The sequence below is a fragment of the Oryctolagus cuniculus genome, chromosome 18, assembly GCF_051225735.1.
Source record: "Oryctolagus cuniculus isolate XC-2025 breed Fujian yellow rabbit chromosome 18, ASM5122573v1, whole genome shotgun sequence".
In the NCBI taxonomy this organism is placed as follows: domain Eukaryota; kingdom Metazoa; phylum Chordata; class Mammalia; order Lagomorpha; family Leporidae; genus Oryctolagus; species Oryctolagus cuniculus.
Window position 1 is genome coordinate 2,319,387 of NC_142884.1, and position 22,965 is coordinate 2,342,351.

The 22,965-nt window shown below is 45.9% G+C and overlaps 1 non-coding gene across 1 annotated transcript; it reads right to left on the reverse strand.

The window, feature by feature from the left end:
* Nucleotides 1-5,699: 5,699 nt before the first annotated feature.
* Nucleotides 5,700-5,771, reverse strand: TRNAE-UUC (transfer RNA glutamic acid (anticodon UUC)). The gene has a single exon. It is a non-coding gene; the product is annotated as a tRNA-Glu (tRNA).
* Nucleotides 5,772-22,965: the final 17,194 nt, after the last annotated feature.

Genomic DNA, 22,965 nt, shown 5'->3' on the forward strand with positions numbered 1-22,965 from the left:
GCCAGCGCTGTGCCGATCCGAGGCCAGGAGCCAGGAGCCTCTTCCTGGTCTCCCACGTGGGTGCAGGGGCCCAAGCACTTGGGTCATCCTCCACTGCCTTCCCTGGGCCACAGCAGAGAGCTGGGAGCAACCGGGACTAGAACCCAGTGCCCATATGGGATGCTGGCGCCGCAAGCGGAGGATTAACCAAGTGAACCACGGCACTGGCCCCTATATTCTCTTTGTTAAGATGCTACTTTTATGCCACAAATGGCAGCAGTGACAATGTGAGTAGTTGGCACTGGCTGTCACCCATGGACTCTGGAATATATAGACTATGAACAAACTGTTACCAAACCTTCTGTCAGTTAACTTGAGCTTACCACAATAGTGGGTACCCCAACCTATTGTCCTTGCTTTTAGCCTGCCGCCTTTCTTGCTACTCCCAAGTGGACTCCCAGGGATAACGTAGAGATCTACTTCCCTGCTTTTCTTTCTCAATTCCTAACATATTTGACAGGCTGAACACTATGCTTATAATCAGGTTAAATTTCTTATTAAAATTTAGAAACACTGTGTTATATTTTGTGACAGTACAGATAAGATGTATTTCTTGGGGGAAAAAACCTAGAAAATACATATTTATTTTCTTTTCACATTTGTATTTCCTTCTCCTCCATACTCTTCTTCTCCCTGAAGAATTTGCACTGTGAATATATTTTAAAAAGAATATAATTGAAATCAGGCATAGAAAGAGCCATAGATGAAGTGGTTTGTTAGAATCCCAGTTTTTGTATGGTTTTATTAGGTATAGTTTCCTAACCAAACAAATAGCACTCAGCATTTTAGAGAAAATTTTGGAAAACACAACTGTTGAAAGGCCTAGAGTTCATCTTTAAAAAGAGCCCAGCAGTGCCTGACATTCAATAACCAATAGCTGCTATTAATGGAATATTTTTGTCTAAGATTTTTTTAAAAAATGTCATTAGTGGCAATAAACTGCGAAGCTGTAAACCACTGATAGGCATCAAAATTCAAGTACATTTTATATTTTAGTATTCTTTCTACAAATAATTTTTCTTTGTGTAGTTTTTTCAAATAACATCACAGAGAATTTCTATTTTTCTCATTTATTTTGCAATGAAAAGGCTTTTAATGATTAATTACATAAAGTGTGATTAACAGAGCACTATATTTACAGTTGTTTTTTAAGGGTAGACGTCCAAAGGTGGTATTATTAGATGAAATATTAATGAACATTTCCATGGCTTTTGAAAGATCCTGCTGAATTTGTTCTGGAGAGGCCATGTCATTGCAGCCCCCAGCTCAGGGCCAGAGGCTACAAAACAGGTGGCAGGCGGTCCTGCTGAGTTTGTGACAGATGTTGCTGGTCAATTGTGCTCCCTCTGGTTCCAGTGAACCTGAGGAAAGGTTGGGATCATTCTCAACACAGGACTGCAGGCAGACTCAACACTTGAGCAAAGTTCATATATGCAAAGAAATGTCATTGCCACCCCTGGTATAAATATTTATTTTGAATAACTTGGCCATCACTGCCTATTTATCTATTATAGCCAATTTTAAAAATCTTTGTATATGTCACAGGCAAAAAAAAGTGGTTCTTTGCTTACTAATGCATTGTTTCTTCAGATGCTTTTGAACTTTTTAATGTACAGTCTAGTATCTTAGTTGTTTACTGATTGTGTCTTCATGCATTTGCTTATTGATTTTCATGAACTCATTATACATTTTTAAAGTATGGATTTCTAGAGGATTTGAAATGCTTAGTTTTCATTTTAAAGTAATTCTTTTTTTAAAAAAGATTTAGTTATTTGAAAGTCAGAGTTACACAGAGAGAGAAGGAGAGGCAGAGAGAGAGAGGGGTCTTCCATCCACTGGTTCACTCCCCAGTTGGCCACAATGGCCGGAACAGTGCTGATCAGGAGCCAAGAGCTTCTTCCAGGTCTCCCACATGGGTGCAGGAGCCCAAGGACTTGGGCCATCTTCTACTGCTTTCCCAGGCCATAGCAGAGAGCTGGATCGGAAGTGGAGCAGCTGGGACGCCAACTGGTGCCTATATGGGATGCCAGCAACGCAGGCAGCAGCTTTACCCACTACTCCACAGAGCTGGCCCTTAAAGTAATTCTTGACCCCTTAAAAGCAATTCCTACTTTAGTGAAAGGTGGAAGGTCTTTCCTTCCCTCCACCCCCAAAAGAAAGAAAAGTACACATGAATACCTTTAACATTTTTGTTTTCTTATAATATAAAAAATTATTACTGGACTTACAAAGTTAGTTGCCTTTGGAAAGTAGTGGGGATAAAACCTCATTTTCATTGTTCTTCCATTTTTTTTTTACTGACATCATTGTTTTAGCTATTTTAAGATATTTATAGATAATTGTCATATAGCTGTGCCCCTTCCATGTAAGCAACAACATGCCTTATTTTTCCACTCAGTCTTAAACCTTCCACAGCTGTCTTCATCACTGCCTTGTCTGTCATTATCACCTCCTAAATAGTTGCACCATATACCCATTAAGTCTGGCATATTCACTGATATGTATAGCCTTCCTTGTGTTGTTTGGATGTTTAGTTAGTGTTTTTCATAATTATAAATGAAATTATAATTATAAATGAAATTTAAATTATAATGAAAATTTTTGCATAAATATTTTTCTAAATTTAGGATTTTTCTTTAAGATAGATTTTGCTGAAGAGGAATTGCTGGGTCAGAAGGTCTGATGGTTCTGAGGTTCTTAATCGATCCAAGCTCCTTTGAAATGTGTTTCATCAATTTGCACAACTGCTGGTAGCAGTTGGGAGTGCCGGTTCCACATCCCCAGCTGGGGTTTTTTTAGTAAGACCATTTCACCTTCGTTAATTTCATAGGGAAGAGCATCTCGTTTTAACTGCTTTTGATTTTTAAGGAGGTTGAGCATTTTTTGATAACCTTCTTAAGCAGTTGTATTTCCTCTATTTGTATTACCTATGCTTATTTCAATCATTTGTAAATGTGGATTTAATGTCTTCCTATCAATTTGAACAATCTCTTTGTATAATAAAGATATTAATTCTTTGTTTACATTTTGGCTGCATATGTTTTTCCTGGAATTTTTGGCATTTCTTTGAATTATTTTTTTACAAAGTTTCAATTTTTATGTAATTCAATTCCTTTCTTTTGAAAACCTACAAAATCTAACCCTCTGTAAACATTAGAATGCTTTATTATGGAATTTTTATTTTAAAACATACTTTATTTTTGAATTTATGTGTGTATTATGTGAAAAAAGGATCAAAATTACTTCTTCCCCACTGTTAATTGCCATAGCACCAATTTTTAGTAAAAGATGAATACAGTCATAGTATTTTTAGTGTAGAATCTACATCTGTGCCATATATATGTTTCACTGGCTTGTTGCCATTTTATCCTAGATCTATATTCTGCTAAATTTTAAGAGCTTTCTATTTAATGAGTCTTCCATCATTGTGCTTTTAAAAATGTTCCTGTATACATATATGTATGTATAGTTATATGAAAAAAGTAATTTGTTGTAATTGAAAATTTATCCTTATTAATTAAGACATCTTTTTGTTATTGCAATGAACTTACAAATGAATTAGGAGGATTTACATTGGTAAGTTTAATCTTGGCATCCAGAAAAATATTGTTCTTTTATTTACTCAAACTTTTGTATTAATTGGTAAAGTTTTATGACTTCTCATAAAGCCACAAATTTTCTTTAGTCATCCACATGTTATTGCAGTTATGAGATTTCTTATGTGGGGATTTGGTGTTACATTTTTCATAAAACATCAGCATCTCAGAAATGGGCTCACTTTGGAGTTGCCTGGGAATTCTAAAATTTCAGAACCAGGATAATTACATTTGACTGCTTCATTGAAGCCTCTCCTGTGATAACCTCTACTGCATGTGTGCAAGCTGGCCAAGCTCCAAGCTTCCAGAGGCAGAGAGCCGTTTATTCCCTTACCCATATCACTAGTAAGTGGACAGCCTCATTCTCACATCTTTATCCAGGTAACTTAAAAAGCTGTGAGCCAGAGGTTATCTTGAAATGTTGATGAAAGCTGGGGATCCTCAACTGGGGCAAATGTAGAGACCTACAAGTGTGGGTGGGTACACAGACACACACACACACACTTAAGACCAGCACTTTGGGATCCACCATGGGATTCCATGGCCTCAGCTAGGAACCTTCCCCTGAAAGCTCCAACTCAACAAGTCCCCCAGGTCATCTAAAAACAGGTCTCCTCCAGATGAGACCCTGAGGGAGGGAAGAAATACAGGACCCATGATATGGTACCCAGCCTACTTCAGCCTTCCATGTAGAAACACATTTGGAGTAAAGAGAAGAAAGAATGAGCTGCCAAGAGTTCTCTCAATAGGATACAAGTTCATGTACAAGAACAGGCCAGTTGATTAGGATGGGGACCATGGTGAAGAGAAGGCGGAGTAACCCCCCAACTCAAGGTGCACAGTTAGCAGATCTTGGATTTTTCAACAGAAGCTAGACGACTACATGTGAAGTCTCTCAGTATTTGAATGAGGATATCAAATTTTTACAAAGCAGTTGTGAAGACTACAAAACATCTGTGGGCTATTTTTGGCCAATAGGCATTGTGTTGAGATGTCTGAACTGCTATGGTTCAGACCTGCAGGCTGCTTTTGTAATTTCTGATTCTCTTGCCTCAATGGAGACTGAGGTGAATATGCTGGAAAATCCAGCAACTTACTCAGCTGCCCACAGGAAAGAAGCAGTGCTGAAAGAATCGAATCTAGGCCAGGTCCATGATTCTAGGCAGTGTTGATGCCTAGCCCATGGTATAAGGCAGCGTTTTTCCTCCCTGGGATGAATCCCACTCGATCTTGGTGAATGACCTTTTTAATGTGCTGTTTGATTTTATTTGCTAGTATTTTTTTTTTCAAAATATAACTTTCAGGAGCATGTTTATTGAATTATAAATGAACATACAATAAAATTCATTTTCATGTGTAATATATGAACTTTAAAAAAAACTTTATTTTTTCCTCTAGAGCTACTATTTCATTGCAGATATTTTCATCTATGTTTATCAAGAATATTGGCCTGTAGCTTTCATTTTTGTTCTGTTTTGTCTGATTTTGGTATTCAGGTAATGATAGCCTCATAGGAGGAATTTAATAATCCATCCCTACAAGCCTCTCCCTGGGCCTGTGATAGGCTGAGACTTCTTGTCCTGTGTCCATGAACGCCACAGTGCTGGATCACATCCAGAGCCTTCCTCCTGCTAAGGCCAGTGCAGCCTCGGGGTAGGACCAAAGCCCAGCCCGCTTTGGTCTGTCTGCGGCTGAGACCACCGCACTCTGCTGGACACGAAGCAGTCCGGAGACTGTGTCTGCAAGGCACCGGCCTGGGGACAGGGGCCCTTAGGAGCTGCTCACGCTGGATTTTATCAACCCGGCACTGAGCCCTTGCGCAGTCCTGGATTCCTTGCTGTCGTCCCAAGGTTGTAACAGGTGATGGAGGCAGCTCCTCACCTGCTCAGGAATCCTGACATAATCGCTCTGGCTTGTTAATCATATCTGTGTCATGCAAAGTACTAGGAAAGTGGCTTTGCCCAGGGTGAGGAAGTTAAAGTGTTTCTTAGAGTGGCTCACAAGTATAAAATGTCTTCCGCTATTCCGCCTCCCCTACAAAACATCTGCAGTGAGACTTCCAGTTTCCCACACCGGGAGTCGAACCCGGGCCGCCTGGGTGAAAACCAGGAATCCTAACCGCTAGACCATGTGGGAGACGTACTTTCAGTGCTGCCAAACACTCACTACAGCATCTAGTTTAGGGTGGAAAACCGCCGTTTCTGTGCTCTTAGAATCAGGAGTTCCGAGTTTCCTTGGGCACTCCACGGTGAGAGACCGCGGAGAGAGACGCTGAGCGGAAACAGGGGCGGCGCAGGGACGCTGGAAGACGGAGACTGTGGCGGGGCGTGCGTCCCGGTGGCGCTTGAGGGTCTCCGCCGGCAGGGGCTGGGGCTCGAGGGTCGCCAGGATCGGGGCTGGGGTCAGCCGGTCCTGTGGCCGCTCTGCCTCCAGGACCCGCCATACCCAAGCGCCCGGAGAGGTCGGGGAACGCAAAGGATTTTTGCAAACCAGCGCGACCCCAGCCCAGAGCTCCCGCGCACCTGTGGACGCGCCTGGGCGTCGCCCAGAGCCGTCGGCGCCCAGCTCCGTCCTTCTCCCCTCTCTGAAGTAGATAAAAACACGTCTTAAAAAGAGTGGTCTGAACATAAAGGAGTTTCCAGAGTTAAAGGAATAGCGCGCGCTTGCTGTGGAGCGACTCCAGGGGGAATTTTAAAGCATCCGTACCTCAGGAGGAGGCCGACTTTGGAAGCTCTGACTTTAACAAGAGTGGAAAGGGAACTGGCAAATGCGTGTCCGAGCGTGAACAGACCTAGCACAGGGACGAGAGGGTTTGAAAGGGCCTCGAAAGACCAGGAGAGTTCCAGGAGCGGAGCCCGAGGACGCGGAGCGCGCTCGGTGTTTGGGGCAAGACCGGGAGTTCACAGCACCCGCCAACTGCTGGATGGGTGAAGGAGGAGCCACAGGACAGGCACAGAGGAATCCTATCCGACGCCGTTTGTGACAGCGCTGGTGAGGGGGACAAGGATGCTAAGTGGAGTAAGGCAAGCAGAGAGACAAGTGCTGCCGAATCTCGTTTATAAAACCGAACTCATCCAGAGAGTGGAGTGGTGGTTTCCACGGCCTGGGCGTGCGTGGAGGACTGGGGAGACACAACTCAGTTAAGGAAGAACACGTTCAAGAGATCTGTGGTACACTGTGGTGACTGCAGTCAGTAAAATGAATTGTTCTTGAAAATGCCAAGAGCGATTTTAAGTGCTGTCATCACACACACACAAAATGGCATGTGAGGTGATGCATACATTAGCCATTCCATAGTGTATTTATATAGACATATTTTTTTTCAGGCTTTCCTCTTTTTTTTTTTTTTTTTTTTTTTTTTTTTTTTTTGACAGGCAGAGTGGACAGTGAGAGAGAGAGACAGAGAGAAAGGTCTTCCTTTGCCGTTGGTTCACCCTCCAATGGCCGCCGCGGCCGGCGCGCTGCGCTGATCCGAAGGCAGGAGCCAGGTGCTTCTCCTGGTCTCCCAAGGGGTGCAGGGCCCAAGCACTTGGGCCATCCTCCACTGCACTCCCTGGCCACAGCAGAGAGCTGGCCTGGAAGAGGGGCAACTGGGACAGAATCCGGTGCCCCGACGGGGACTAGAACCCCGTGTGCCGGCGCCGCAAGGCGGAGGATTAGCCTAACCTATTGAGCCGCGGCACCGGCCTATATAGATATATTTCAAAACAACACTTGTACATGATAAAAAAAAATCTATGAACAACTTTTTGTCAAATTTCTTTAAAAATAAGTTTCTAAGATTTGATGATCTGAAGATAGCCATACTCTATGATATAGAAATTGGCCTCCCAGGGTCCTGCATTGTAGCCTAGAGGGTAAAGCTGCCACCTGCAAGGCCAGTATCCCCATATAGGTGAGGTTCTATGGGAGGGTTCCTGTCCCAGCTGCTCCACTTTTGATCCAGCTCTCTGCTATGGCCTGGGAAAGCAGTGAAGGATGGCCCAAGTCCTTGGGCCCCTGCACCCATGTGGGAGACCCGGAAGAAGCTCCTGGCTCCTGGCTTCAGCGTGGCCTAGCCCTGGCCATTGCAGCCATCTGGGGAGTGAAGCAGTGGATGGAAGAGTCCCTCTCTCTCTCTCTCTCTCCTGTGTAACTCTCACTTTCAAATAAATAAATAAATGTAAAAAAAAAAAAAAGGAAGAAATTGGCCTCCCAGAGGTATATCCTGAGGGGAATGCATATGTCTGTGTACATTGATACAATTTAAATAATGTCCAGTGGCCGGTGCTGTGGCATAGCAGGTAAAGCCTCTGTCTGCAGTGGCAGCATCCCCTATGGGCACCGGTTCTAGTCCCGGCTGCTCCTCTTCTGATCCAGCTCTCTGCTATGGCCTGGGAAAGCAGTAGAAGATGGCCCAAGTGCTTGGGCCCCTGCACCCACATGGGAGACCCGGAAGAAGCTCCTGGCTCCTGGCTTCGGATCAGCGCAGCTCCGGCCATTGAGGCCAATTGGGGAGTGAACCAGCAGATGGAAGACCTCTCTCTGCCTCTCCTCCTTTCTCTGTGTAACTCTGACTTTCAAAAAAAAAAATCATTACAAAAATAATTTCCACAACTACATAGATTATAAGCTCTAAACAGAAACAGTTCAAATGTTATGACCCTATAATGTGAGTGGTCTGTATGTGTGTGTGCTACACATATGGACAGTAAGCTCATAATTGCAAGTCTTATTAATTTATTGCACTTTCAATAGCTGCTTTGGAAAACCCCTAGAAATGTGATTGTGACATTAAAAAAAGGGACATGAAAACAAAGAACTGTCCATTGACTATAAACAAGATGAGGTGTGTCCATACACTGGAATATTGTTTAGCAATGAACAGGAAGAAAGTACTGATATACTCTGCAGTATGGGTGAACTCTGAATGCATGCTAAGTGAAAGGAGCCAGACACAAAAAGACCACATGTCATAAACTATCATTTATTGAATGCAATGACAGGAAAATCTATAGACAGAAACTAAATGCTAAGTGAGTGAAGATCAAGAAGTGGGTATGGAGAATAACTGCTAATGGGTAGAGAGTTTCAGTTTGGGGTGATTGGAATGTTCTGGAATTAGCTAATAGTGGTGAGAATGTTCTGGAATTATATAGACAATGGTAATGGTTGCCCAGCTCCAGATATACTAAAAGCCACTGAATTGTACACTTAAAATTGTATTATGTTGATGGCTGTTCAACTCTGTGAATTCACTGAAAATCATTTGACTCTCCACTTTAAATGGGTGAGCTTCGTGGCATCTAAATTACATATAAAGCAATCCGTTAAATATCAATAAAATAATCACACTTCCCCTTTAAAAAATAATGTTCATTTCTTTCCCACCAGCAGCCCCCTGTACCCACATCCTCACCCACAAGGGTAATTGTCTGGGCTCACAGGAAGCCCGTAAATGCCAGCACCTTCCCAGCTCAGAGCTCGGAGCCAAACAACCTCTTTTCCTTGTCAATCACCCGGTCTACAGTATTCTGTCTTCAGTAACAGGCAACGGACCAGGATAAGCACAGAGGAATTTTTGCCTAACTCCCCAAAGCTAATCCATGGGAAGCCAGGACTGCAGTCCAGCACCTGACTCCACAGCTTCCACCGCCTTGCTTTAGTGTTGAGGTGAGATTTATGCTCTCCGTGTGAGTGCCTGGGTGGATAGTGATGCCAGTTATTCGTGCAGAGAGGAAATTAGAGGAAGAGCAGATTTAGAGAAATAAAGAAGTGGGTGTGGTGAAATAAATCAAGGAATGGGTATAGGTACTCTGATGTAGGCAGGCATATAGGATAAAATTGATTAGATTTGCAAGCTGGAAGACCATGCCTTCACCATGCCCCTGTGTGATCTTATTCCCTTACCTGACCACACCTGTGCGCCCACCTGCCAATCAGGCTAATTAACCACTCCCCTTAGGAAGTGGATTAAAGGCCCTAAACATGGTGGGCCTGGCACTTTTTTTTCCCCCCCTCTTTGCCTTTTTCTCTCCTCTCTGCCCTTGATCCCCTTGCTGCCCGGCGCCTTTGGGGCTTGTGGCCTTGGGCCACCTGCTCCATGCTTCCCAGCCCGCACACTCCACGTGGCTGGCTCCTGGTGCTCAGTATGAATCCAGATCTACCCCTCTCTCTCTTAGATAGGGCCCTCGCTCTCCTATGCACTTCTTTCACTGAATAAAAAGCTTAAAAACTTAACATGGGTTTATTTGAGCCAGGATTCAGAATTCTCTGAATTCGTGGCAAGAGCCCACACAGCTTATTGATTTCAGGTGTATTAATAAGCACATCTGTAACAACTGTCTTCCTGTGGCTTCTGTGCGATGCCCCCTTATATCTGAGTGCAGACAAGCCAGGGAGGCATGCGCACCTGTGGGGGGCGGGGGGTGGGCTTCCTTGCTGGAGCTCCAGCTTTGCAGGGTGAGTCAGCCTGTCCACAGCAGTTGCAGCCCAAGGTCTGGTGACTGCTTCTCACTCAGGAATGACACTGAGAACGCCCACTCTCCAGCGCTGTGGTGGCTCAGGCTGAGCGTTCAGTTCAGGGTCCACAGAGAGGTGAGGTTGCCTGATTGGGAGCACAACACAGACGCAGCTGTGCAGGTTCCCAGGGACCTCAGAGGCCTCCCTGAGCCAGCCCGTGTCCACCGGGACCCCTCGCACCTGCTGACACAAGTGAGCCCTTTCAGGAGTCTCAAATCAATTTAGCTCCACACAACAAACCATTCTCGCAAGGCTAAGAAAAGCCTCATTAAGTTGAAACTTCTGGTGGCTCCCCAGGGATGAGAACTCTGCTAACTGGCTGGGGGCCCAAGAGGATGTCAGCAAGGTCCCAGTGGTGAGAGGCTGGAGTCACTGCCTCCTTCTAGCCTCTTAGAGCCTGTAGGGAGCAGGGCCTGTGAGCTCGTTAGGAACCGGCAAGCTGAGGCTGGCCTGGGAATTGCAAAGAAACTTTTTGACCTGTTGAACTCACCTGGGAAGAAGCTGCTGATCTTGCAGCCGCTTTCCCCCTGGGGGCAGCAGCTCTGTCTTTGTCTTGAGCAAACAGGTTTCTCAGCTTGGCCTAGAGCAGCCACCACTTAGCCCCGGGTGTTTTGGCTCTGTGAACACCTGCTTCCTCTTCTAAAATAGGCTTGTGAGTGAGGATGGGTCCCTCTCTGATTCTTCAGCGCATAGAATAGTGTCTTGCAGGCAGCACACTTCAATAAAAATGTGTTGAATAAAAGAGTGACTGAAATGCTCTCCTTGGAGCGGACTTTGTCCCTCAGGGACACCGGTTGCTACACCTGGTTTGAAGGCATTCCTGGATTCCAGGGGCTGGAGGCCAGGACCGCAGGCAACATCCTGAAATTCCCAGGACTGCCCCTGGCAGCAAAGGAGGATTCAGACCCCTAAGGTGGATGGAGCTGAGGTGGGAAACTGGTCTAGAGTCCACCTCCCTCCGCTGGAGCAGAAGCCCGTAAAAACAGGCAATTTTTTGGCTTGACTTGTTCATTGCTGTGTCTCCAGCAAGCAGACCCCTTTTGTGGACACAGTCGGTTCTCCAAGAAAAGATGCTGAGTGCGTCAACAGCGAGATCCACCCACTCGCTTCAAAGTTCCCCTTCTCCCCTCTTCATAGACTTAGTGTTTGCTCAAAGCAGGCCCAGGATGTGCACTGCAGATTTGTGAAGGAGTTAAATCTGGCTGTTGCTTTAAGAGGTGCTCAATTCTGTGGCCAACAGGTCCCTGAAAAGGTGTCCCACACCACTAATCATCAAAGGCCATGGAAGCCGTGGGTTCTTGTCCTCACGCAAGAAAGAATTCAGGCTTTGTTGGGGATAGGGCGTCCGTCAGAACGGAAGGGACAGACCCAGAGTGCCCAGTCACTCAGACTGGGGGAGAGTGAGGCTCCGTGGTTGAGTGGAGAGGATATACCAGGCAGGCCCAGCAGAGAGCAGAGGCCTGAGCCCGCAGTCCTAGTTTAGACCCCTGGTTTTTAAGGGAGTCTGTTTACCCACCTCCCCCTTTCCTCCAGGACAAAGGATGGGGAGCCAGGGGAAGGGTTTGTTGGGTGAAAGTTAGCAAATTCCTCCCCAGATTTGCTGGCCGGGGCAGAGTAGGGGGCCTTCCCCTAGGGCGTCTGGGAAGGTTTTATTGACCCTTGTTATCAGGTAACCCATTTGGTCCTGAGGAGAGAGAATTCTCCCGGGAGCTTTCCCCGGGCCACCTGGGGTTCTCAGGGTCTGGGCAGGACTTTGAAGTGCAGATGCTGGGCTTCTGGGGCTTGCCCAGCAGGTGGTGGTCCTCAGGCCCTTCACACACACACACACACACACACACACACACACACACACGGGCTCAATTTCTGACTTCCTACCTAACAATAATCACCTCACACCTGTTAGGATGGTTGTTGCCAAAAAGGTGAAAGAGAGCAAGTCTTGGCGAGGCTGTGGGGAAAAGGGACCCCTCGTGTACCATGGGTGCAGGGTTGTCAATTAGGACAGTCATTGTAGAGAAAAGAATGGCAGTCTCTCAAAATATTAAAAACAGGTATCAGATGATACAGCAATCCTACTGTTACCGATTTAATAACTCAAAATTAATAACTGGGCTCTTGTCACATATTCAGAGAAGAATTCTGAATACTGGCACAAACCAGGCAGCATAAGTTTTTATGCTTTTGATTCAGTGGGAGAAATGCATAGGAGCGTGAGGGCCCTGTCTGAGAGAGGGGGAAATCTGAGTTCATACCGAGCACCAGGAGCCAGCCACGTGGAGGAGCATCTAGGCCAGGAAGCATCCAGTGGGTGGCCTGAAGGCCACGCCCCCGAAGGCACAGGGCAACAGGGTCCACAATGGCAAAAAAGGGCATAAAGGCCAGGCCCACCGTGTTTAGGGCCTTTAATCTACTTCCCAAGGGGAGTGGCTAATTAGCCTGATTGGCTGGTGGGCGCACAGGTGTCAGCTAGGGGCAAGAGATCACACAGGGGTGTGGTGAAGGCGTGGTCTTGCAGCTCACAAACCTGATCAATTTTATCCTGTCTGCCTGCCAACCGCACTATCACTAGGTATACATCCAAAGGAAATGAAGTCAGCGTGTCCAAGAGATCTCTGCATTCCCATGTTTGCTGCAGCATTGTTTGCAATAGCTAGAAATGGAAACCACTTAAGGGTCTGTTAACAGATCGATTGATATGAAATTGTGACACACACACACACACACACACAGACACAGGTGTGGTTCAGAAAGTTCATGAAAAAAGGAATTAAAAGGTAAGTTAATTTTTGTCCAAAAAATTAAAACTTTTAAAATACTTTTTATAAGATACCTTTTCATAAGATACATGCCTTTTCACAAGAGACATTTCCATGAAGTTTTTGGAGATCCCCTGTATGTATGTATATATGAATACTATTCTGCTTTAATAAAGATTATATCATTTGTAATGGCACAGACGAATCTGGAGGACGTTGTGTTAAGTGAAATAAGCCAGCTGCAGGAAGAAAATACCGCATGATCTCACTTATATGTGGAGTCTACAAAAAAGCAGGGGGGTAAGCTGATAATAAGAGTAGAATGGTGATTACCAGGGCCAGGGGGTGGGGGCGGGGAGATGTAGGTCAAAGGGTTCCACAGAGGATGAATGCAGAGAGTACCACGGTAAATGCTATTCTATTGTGTGCTGAGAACATTACAGGTGCTCTTACCACACACACACACACACACACACACACAATGGCAACTATGTGAGTTGGTGGATGTGTTCAGTTGCCTACCTGTACTCCTTGTTTCACTCTGTATACCAAAACATCATTGTACACCCTACATTTATACAATGAGAGGATGACAGGGAAGGCCTCCCCAGGAAGGCGACGTGAACAGACTAGAGGTGGCGGGGGAGAAGCAGGGAGATGCCGGAGCAGCTTTAGCAAAGGCCCCGCTGCAGGCAGGTGAAGTCATCAAGAGATGTTTGGACCGTGCAGGGAGAAGGGCTGATGGACACAAGCTGGGGAGGGTTGGGGAGCAGAGTCGGGGTTAGCCAAGGGAAATGAGGGCTGGAAAATCAACAGGGCGAGGTGAGAGATCAACCCATGGGTGCAGTGAGGGTGGAACTGAGAGCTGGCTTCTGGATTGGGTCCAGTCTAAGGCACCCGACTATGTGGGGTAAGTAAGCCGGGTGGGCTCTAAGCGTGTACACAGAGAGGGAGTGCGTTAGGTGCCTGCCTCCCCCTTCAGACTGCCGTAGGTCAGTTCCTGGCTCTGGCCCCTGATTCCAACTCCGGCCAGTGCAGATCCTGGGAGGCAGCAGGTGGCAGTAAAAGCAAATGAGTTCCTGCCACCACTTGGACATCCAAGATTGAGTTCCCACCTCCTGGCTAGGCCCCAGCCCAGCCCCAGCTGTTGTGGACATCTGGGGAGTGAACCAGCAAATGGGAGTGCTCTCTTCCTGTCTGTCAAATAAATAGTTTGTAAAAGGACTGTACAGTGCAAAGAGTCAAGGGATTTAAGCTGAATCATGCAGCGGGTCCACCTTCGGTAGAGAATGAGGAGTTTTGACGCAGTACACGCAAACAGACCACGTGCTCTCAAGTTCACTCAACGGCTGTGTCTCCAGGGCCAATGAGGATTTCTTCTAGAAGCCAGGGATACTGCAGTGAATAAGACAGGTTCCCAGCTCACATTGGGGGTGCAATCCAATGAAGGACACTGGACAGCTAGCAAACAAACACATCCACATAGAAGGCACTTTCAGGTGGGGGAAAGCCACTATGAATACAAAAAAAAAAAAAAAAACCAACAGGCCTCCCATCGGTTGAGCTTACCACGTGCAAAGTGTTGTTCTAAAATGCGCTCCATGAGCTAGCACAGCTGATTCTCATAAAAACCCCTCTGGAGATGGGTTCTCCTGCAGTGCCTGCGTTCAGAGGAAGAAACAGGCGCGGAGAAGTCAAACAGCAGGTGAGTGGCAGAAGATTCTGACAGTCTTGTCATGCACCTTTCTGTCCTAAGTGCTATGCATCATGACAGGATGATGTGTGGGGGCCCGCACTGTGGTGTAGCGGGTAAAGTCGTCACCTGCAGCGCCAGCATCCCATATGGACGGTGGTTCGAGTCCTGGCTGTTCCTCTTCTGATCCCACTCTCTGCTATGGCCTGGGAAAGCAGCAGAAGATGACCTGGGTTCTTGGGCCCTTGCTCTCATGTGGGAGACTAGGAAGAAGCTCCTGGCCCCTGGCTTCAGATCGGCGCAGCTCCAGCCATGGCAGCCATTTGGGGAGTGAACCAGCGGATGGAAAATCTCTCTCTCCCCTTTCTCTCTGTCTCTCTCTCTCACTGTCCACTCTGCTGTCAAAAAAAAAAAATCTCTCTTCCTCCTCCCCCACCACGCCACCTCTCTGTAGCTCTGCCTTTCAAATAAATTAATTAAAAAAAAAAAAAAGATGATGAGACAGAGAGAAGTCAGAACTGGACTGCACTGGATTAGGGGACCACAGAGGGTCTGTCTGAAGAGTGATGTTTGGGAAGGGAATTCCTGGTCACAGAAACAGCAACGGCTTGGCGGGGGTATATGCCTGGCATGCCTGCAGAAGCATCATGGAGTCTGTTTGGCCAAACTGTTGTAAGTGAGGGATCATGTGTGCGCAAAGGAATCTGGGTGTGTTTGGAATAGATTTTCCTTTTCCTTTTTAACTTTTTAGCTTGTCCACATGAATGTTTAACATTCACTACTTGTACTATTTTTTTTGGGGGGGGATACTGTGCAACATTTCAACACATGTATGAAGCATAAACTGATCAAGTCAGTCATTAGCATTTACATTTCCTCATATTTTTTGAGTTTGGAGCCTACCAGCTCGTCTCTTCCAGTTCTTCAGGCAGTAAAAAGCACATTGTTGTAAACCAGAGCCGCCCCACTGCGCTGTGGCACAGCTGAACTCGTTTCTTCTGTCCGCTTGGGTGTGGTGCCCATTATCTAACCTCTTCTTTCCTCCCTTCCCACTATTCCCAGCCCGCAGGTTCAGATCGACTTTGGTTAAACTTCCATGTACAACAGAAAACAGGTGGCATTTGTCTTTCTGTCTGGCTAATTTCACCCAACAAGTTCTATCCGAATGAAAGAACAAGATTCTGACAGCCTTTGGAATTACACTGTCCCGTCCTAGTGGTCATTTTCTCAGAGGTCGGCTTGCCTGTGATGCCTACACCATTGGCCCACCACATCCATGGGTTTTTGGGCATGGATTCAAACCATCATGGACTGAAAATAGTTAAAAATTTGCCTCTGTACTACTCACATACAGACTTTTTTTTTTTTTTTGCCATTACAGTACACAATACAGTATAACAGTTATGGATGTAGCATTTACCCTGTATTGGATAAAAGTAATCTAGAGATGATTGACAGTATGTAGGAGGATGTGCGTAGATGATACGCAAATTCTGCACCATTTCATGTAGGAGACTTGTTATCCACAAGGGAGTCTGGGAACCAATCCTCCATGGCTGCCAAAGGTTGACTGTAATTTGTTTCCTCTTAGTATTTTCACTTGGATGAAACCACAGAATCTCATGTATCTGTTTTGATGTGGGACCAGGTGGGTAAACAAATCCACTGTTACCAATATGGCCTTGTTTAAACACTGACCAGAAAAATAGGCTTTTAAATGTGCAAGAACTATTCCATCCTAGGTCATATCCAGGGGGTTATGGTGTGATGTTATCCTCTGATGTTGCCCTACACAAGGAACCTCATGGCACCCATAAAGGGCATGTTTCTGACCCAAGAACATGGGAGAACATATAAGAACGTACTTTAAAAAGTTCATGGAAATCAAATTCAAATATTTATTTTGGCATAATATTTATTTTGGTGTAAAAAATATTGAAATCCATCCACACAAGGGATCCTCAAAAAGTTTACAACAAATGTGTATTATAAGAATACTATGAAAAAGTTTAAATTTTAAAAGGTTTACTTATTTATTTTGAAAAACAGAGATACAGAGAGAGAAGGAGAGACAGCACACACAAGAGAGAGATCTTCCATTCATTGGTTCACTCCCCAAATGGCTGCAATGGCCGGGGCTGGGTCAGGCCAAAACCAGGAGCCAGGAGCTTCCTCCAGGTCTCCCATGTGTGTGTAAGGGCCCAAGGACTTGGGCCATCCTCCACTATTATCCCAGATGCAGTAGCATAGGAAGTGGAGCAGCCAGGATTTGAACTGGCACCCATATGTGATGCGGTTCCTGCAGGTGGAGGCATAACCTTCTACACCACAATCATTGCCACAAGTTTAAATTTTTGGCAACAAAATAAGCTTATCTTTTAATTTTATTTTTCTCAAACTTTTTGACATATTCTTGTAGTCACTGCTTGATTATTTCTGGAGCAAGCCTTCTTCAGGTAGCCCTGGACTAACTTATACGGCTTAGATGAGGGTAACTATCCCCTAGGCTCTAGGAGTGGGCATGTGACCTTCTACTGGCCAAAGAACAGCACATACCAGTCAGGGACTGGTCAGGAAGAGGGCACATTATCCAAGCGGAACCAATGAGAGTCAATCCCAGGGCTTATTCTGGAACTACTGGGACAATGCTGTTTTATTTGCTGTTGCTAAGCAGGTTGGATGGAGCTAGGACAGCTGATGATGAGCCACACTCAGGGCAGAGCCGGCCCTGCAAGCGAAACCAGCTAAAAGGACAGCAGAGCCCGAACAGCGAGGAACAGACGCCAGATGGCGCCATTGAGCCCTCGGATGTGCGTTCATTGATGGCGAGAATGTGGTGCGGCTGCGCTGTCCAATATGGCATCCACCAGGCCTCAGGTGGCTACTGAGCACCTGAAATGTGGCTAGGAAAATGAGGAAATGAGTTTTTACTTCTAGGAAAAATTTTCGTTATAACTCACTTATTTTATAGAAGCACTTATTACCTACCACAAAATGATGGGGCTGTTTTTTGTTCACGTAATTCAAAATTATGGCTCTGAGTGATCACACATTACCTTGACAAGCAACGTGTTTCTGGATTTTGTTTTGATTTCATAGTTATATATATAATATATATATATATACACACACACACACAGAGAGAGAGAGAGAGAGAGAGAGATTTATCTATTTATTTGAAAGCTAAAACAACACATAAAGTTTCCATCCACTGGTTCACTCCTCAAATGGCTGCAACAACCAGGTCAGGGCCAGGCCCAAGCCAGGAGCTAGGAGTTACATCCTGATCTCCCACGTGAGTGGCAGGGGACCAAGTACTTAGTATGTCTTCCACTGCCTTCCAAGGTGCATTAACAGGTGGCTCTCTAGGAAGCAGAGCAGCTGGGAATTGAACTGACGCTTCCATGTGAGGCATCAGTCACAAGCAGCGGCTCAACCTGCTGTGCCACAACACCAACCCCTGTAGTAGAATATATTAAAGCAAAATAGGCTCAAAGGGCGATTTGTATGTATTTATTTGTGTGAGTTACGACTTGTTTTAATTTTGTCTAATTTTAATCCATTTAAAATTAAATAGTCACATGTGAGCAGTGCTCCCAAATTGGAAAGCAAATCTCTAGGTCAAGCCATGCCCGAGACCCGGACAGCCTTGGCCCTTACCTTAATGAAGCAACAGGTCCCACTTTCAGTTCCTGTTAGTGTGAGGGGAGTCTCTGTTACGCTGCTGAAAGGATTCTGGCTTAGGTGACACATGTCAGAAGTGCTATGATTCTCTGGAGATGGTTTTGGGTTATGAACGATGTCTGTTTTCTCCTGATGTCCAACCACATGATCCACATGTCTTTACAGTGCAATTCCAACCCACAATGAACGATTGTGAGTGAGCTACTGGTCTTCCCAGTTTTAAGGCGGTTGGACCAGGGCCAGGTGCATGGCAGGTCTTCAGAAACTCATTCCCTTCCTATCATCACCATTCATTGCTTCATGCAGCACTTCTGAAATGTTTCCACTAAATCCGTTTGATGCCTAGATAATAAATCTGTGGTTCTGGGGCTCCTGGGAGATGAGGCTTGCTGCAAAACTCTCTTGTGAGAAAATGAGCTACTACTGCACAGTTTGGGAAAGAACAAACGGCATGGAGTGTTGGCGGAGATGTAGAGCAACTGGAACTCTTGCACATTCTGTGTATCTATGTAAAAGGGTGAAACCATTCTGAAAAACTTCTGGAAGATTCTATTCTTTAAAAAAAAACTGCTTGTTGAAAATGTTCAAATGTATACAAAAGAGGGAACAATATAATTAACCACTGGATACACATTGTGCAGCCTCAATAATGGCCAGTTTATGGCTGATTGTGTTTTCTCTGTAAGCTCAAGCTTGTATTATTTTGAACACAATTTCAGACATCATAGTTTTTACTCCATAAAGTTGATATGTATCTGTAAAAGGTAAGGACTTAACTATAACACTATTACAATGTTTTAAAAACACAATAATTCTTTAACAGCATCCAATATGTAGTCATTGTTTGTTCACTTCATTTTTTTAAAGATTTATTTATTTGAGAGGTAGAGTTACAGAGAGAGAGAGAGAGGGAGAGACAAAAGAAAGGTCTTCCATCCGCTGATTCACTCCCCAAATGGCCTCAACAGCCAGAGCTGAGCTGATCAGAAGCCAGGAGCCAAGAGCTTCCTCCAGGTCTCCCACATGGGCCATCTTCTTCCCAGATGGTAGCAGAGATCTGGATTGGAGAGGAGCAGCCAGGACATGAACTGGCACCCATATGGGATGCTGGCACCACAGGTGGAAGCTTAGCCTACTAAGCCACAGTGCCAGCCCACAAATTGTTTGAAGAAGTGTTCTTTTTAAATTAAACCCCTAGACAAATGTTTATTTTGTTACATTCTTTCTTCTTATATGTGATAACTCAAATAGTCAATTCATAGAGACAGAAAGAATGATGGTTTCCATAGGCTCTGAGGGAGGAGGAATGGGAGTGCAGTTTAGTAGGTATAGAGTTGCAGCTTTGCAAGCTGAAAAACTTATGCAGATTTCCTTCACAGCAGTGTGAATGCACTTAGCACCACTGAACTGGACACATAAAATGATGAAGATGCTAAATCCTATTTTATATGTATTGTATCCAATTAAAAACAGCAACGGGGTAATTGTTCAGCCTAGCAATTAAGACACTGGTTAAGATGCCCACATCTGGGGTCAATAACTGGTTAAGCCACAGCCTGCAACGCTGGCAGCCCATATGGGCACCGGTTCAAGTTCCTGCTGCTGCATTTCTGATCCAGCTCCCTGCTAATGCACCTGGGAAAGCAACAGAGGATGGCCCAAGTGCTTGGGACCCTGCACCCACATGGGAGCTTGGGGTGAAACTCCTGACTCCTGGCTTCAGGCTGGCCCAGCCCCAGACCTGGCCATTGCGGTCATTTGGGGAGTGAACCAGTGGGTGAAAGATCTCTCTCTCTCTCTCTTCTCTCCTCCCCTTGTAACTCTGCTTTTCAAATCAGTAAAATAAATCTTTACAAAAAAGAAAAAGATGCTCGCATCCCATATCACAGTGCCTGCGTGGATTCTGGCTGTAGTTCGTGACTCCAGCTTTCCAGCAGTGCAGACTCCGAGGACAGCACTGACAGCTTCTGCACTCGGGTCTATGCTGCCCACTCTGGGGACGCACATTGAGTTTCAGCTCCCAGTTTCATGGCTTTGGTAATAATTATCATTATGTGACCTGTCTCCTGCAGGGGAGGCTGAGTGATGGGTGCGCAGACTCTCTGTGCTGTTTTGTGACTTCTGCTGAGTCTGTAATCAATGAGATTATCACCAGGCAAGCACTGGCTCCTGAAACAAGAAAGTCCAAACTAATTCACATCCATAGAAAAAAATCCAATGCTTTAAAATGAAAAACCACTATCTTTCCAATGTGCCAAAGCTGCACAAGTCTGATGCTTTGGATGTCCAGGTGTTTGATCTGGGGGCACCTTCAAAAGATGCCCCAAACTTCAACACACTCCACATGGTTTTGGGAAACTGAGTCATTAAATAGGAGAGAATGGGGGGAGGCGGGAATCAGGGTGCAGCATTTGAGCTGCCGCTGGGAACGCCAGCATCAGCCGGGTTCTATCCTGCCTCTGCCTTGCCTCTATCTGCCTCTGCTCCCGGGAGACAGCCGAGGAGGGCCCAGGGCCTCAGGTCCCTGCCACCCACGTGGGAGACCTGTGTGAAGTTCCTGGCTCCTGGCTTCAGCCTGGCGCAGCCCTGGCCATGGAGGCCATTTGGGGAGTGAGCTGGTGAATAGAAGACTCTCTCTCTCTCTCTCTCTCTCTCTGTCTCTCCCCCTCTCTCCCTCCCTCTCTCTCTCTCTCTCTTTCGAATAAATAAATAAATAAATACTTTTAGGGACAAATATGAATGTTCCTGGAAAGGACACACTGGTTGAAAAATGCATTAAGGAGTGAAGAACTGATTCTGACCTCGCTTGTCTAACCGTAGTGAGGCGCAGCGATGACGCAGTGTGAAAACGAGAGAGCAGCTCTTGTCGAGGCAGCCGTTGCAATGAGTGAGGGCCATGGTAGAAGGCCGCTGCTTTTGAAAACTACAATTTTTTAAAAGATTATTTATTTGAGAAGTAGAGTTACAGACAGAGAGGGAGAGACAGAGAGAAAGGTCTTCCCTCCGTTGGTTCACTCCCCAAATGGCCACAACAGTTGGAGCTGCACCGATTTGAAGCCAGGAGCCAGGTGCTTCCTCCCGGTCTCCTACGTGGGTATAGGGGCCCAGGCACTTGGGCCATCCTCCACTGCCCTCCCGGGCCACAGCAGAGAGCTGGACTGGAAGAGGAGCAGCCGGGACTAGAACTGGTGCCCATATGGGATGCTAGTGCTGCAGGCGGAGGATTAACCTACTGCCAGCCCTGGGATGTTGAATCTTATCCAAGTGGTAAATCCTGTTCTGACTTAGAACCTGAGAGTTCATGTGGGTGCAGTGTACACATGTGTACGTCTACATTTACGCTCAAAATCCAGGATTTGGCCTGATGGTTAAAGTGTTCATGTCCCACATCGGAGTTCCTGGGCTTGACACCTGGCTGTGGCTCCTGTGCCCAGATTCCCGCCAATGCAGACCTTGGGGCCAACCTCTATACTCCTCCTATGAGTTTGACTTCAAGTGAGATAATGCAGCATTTGTCTTTCTGTGCCTGATTTCACTTAGTGTAATATCCTCCAGGTTCATTCACGGTGCAAATGGCAGCGTCTAAACCTCATTTAATCATGCAATCATCCAAACGATTTGACTCTGGAACTGTTCCTTCAGGCTCGCTCATTGGCACTGCTTGGAGCAAATGGATTGTGTCATGACAGTGAGCAGCCCTGAGTGGATCGCACATTGCTTGGATCCTGTTTCTCTGGTAGAGCAGGCTTAGCCTCGGGAACATAGGAGTCTTCTTTCTGGAACACACATCCCCAAAGCCCTGGTCCGGAGTGGCTATTTCATTCTTTTTTAGTGTGTGTGTGTGTGTGTGTGTGTGCATGCGCCCATGAAAGTGAAGCGGGAGAATCCCCCCCGCCCTCCAGAGGCCATGGGCACCTGCTCAGGCTGCCCTGAGATGCAGGGGAGGAGGAGGGTGGGCCCAGTGCCTGTATGTGTGTGTGTGGGAGGGGGTGGGGGGAGGCCAGAGTGGCTCTTTCTTTCTTTCTTTCTTTCTTTCTTTCTTTCTTTCTTTCTTTCTTTCTTTCTTTCTTTCTTCCTTCCTTCCTTCCTTCCTTCCTTCCTTCCTTCCTTCCTTCCTTCTTTCTTTTCTTTTCTTTTCTTTTCTTTCTTTCCTTCTTTCCTTCTTTCCTTCTTTCCTTCTTTCCTTCTTTCTTTCTTTCTCTTTCTTTCTCTTTCTTTCTTTCTTTTGACAGATAGAGTTAGACAGTGAGAGAGAGACAGAGAGAAACATCTTCCTTCTGTTGGTTCACCCCTCAAATGGCCGCTACGGCCAGAGCTACAACGATCTGAAGCCAGGAGCCAGGTGCTTCCTCCTGGTCTCCCATGCGGGTGCAGGCGCCCAAGCACTTGGGCCATCCTCCACTGCCCTCCTGGGCCACAGCAGAGAGCTGGACTGGAAGAGGAGCAGCTGGGACTAGAACCCGGTGCCCATATTGGGTGCCGGCGCCGCAGGCGGAGGATTAGCCAAATGAGCCACGGTGCTGGCCCCAGAGTGGCTATTTCAATAACAAAATAATGAAAAGTATTTTCAAACACAGAATAACACTAAAGATACTCATTGCAAAAATTTACTTAGGAAGCTCTGCTTCCCCCATGAATTTTATTGTTTTTCTATTTGTATTCTTGTGCTAAAGGCTCTAATAAGTCCTTTTGTAAA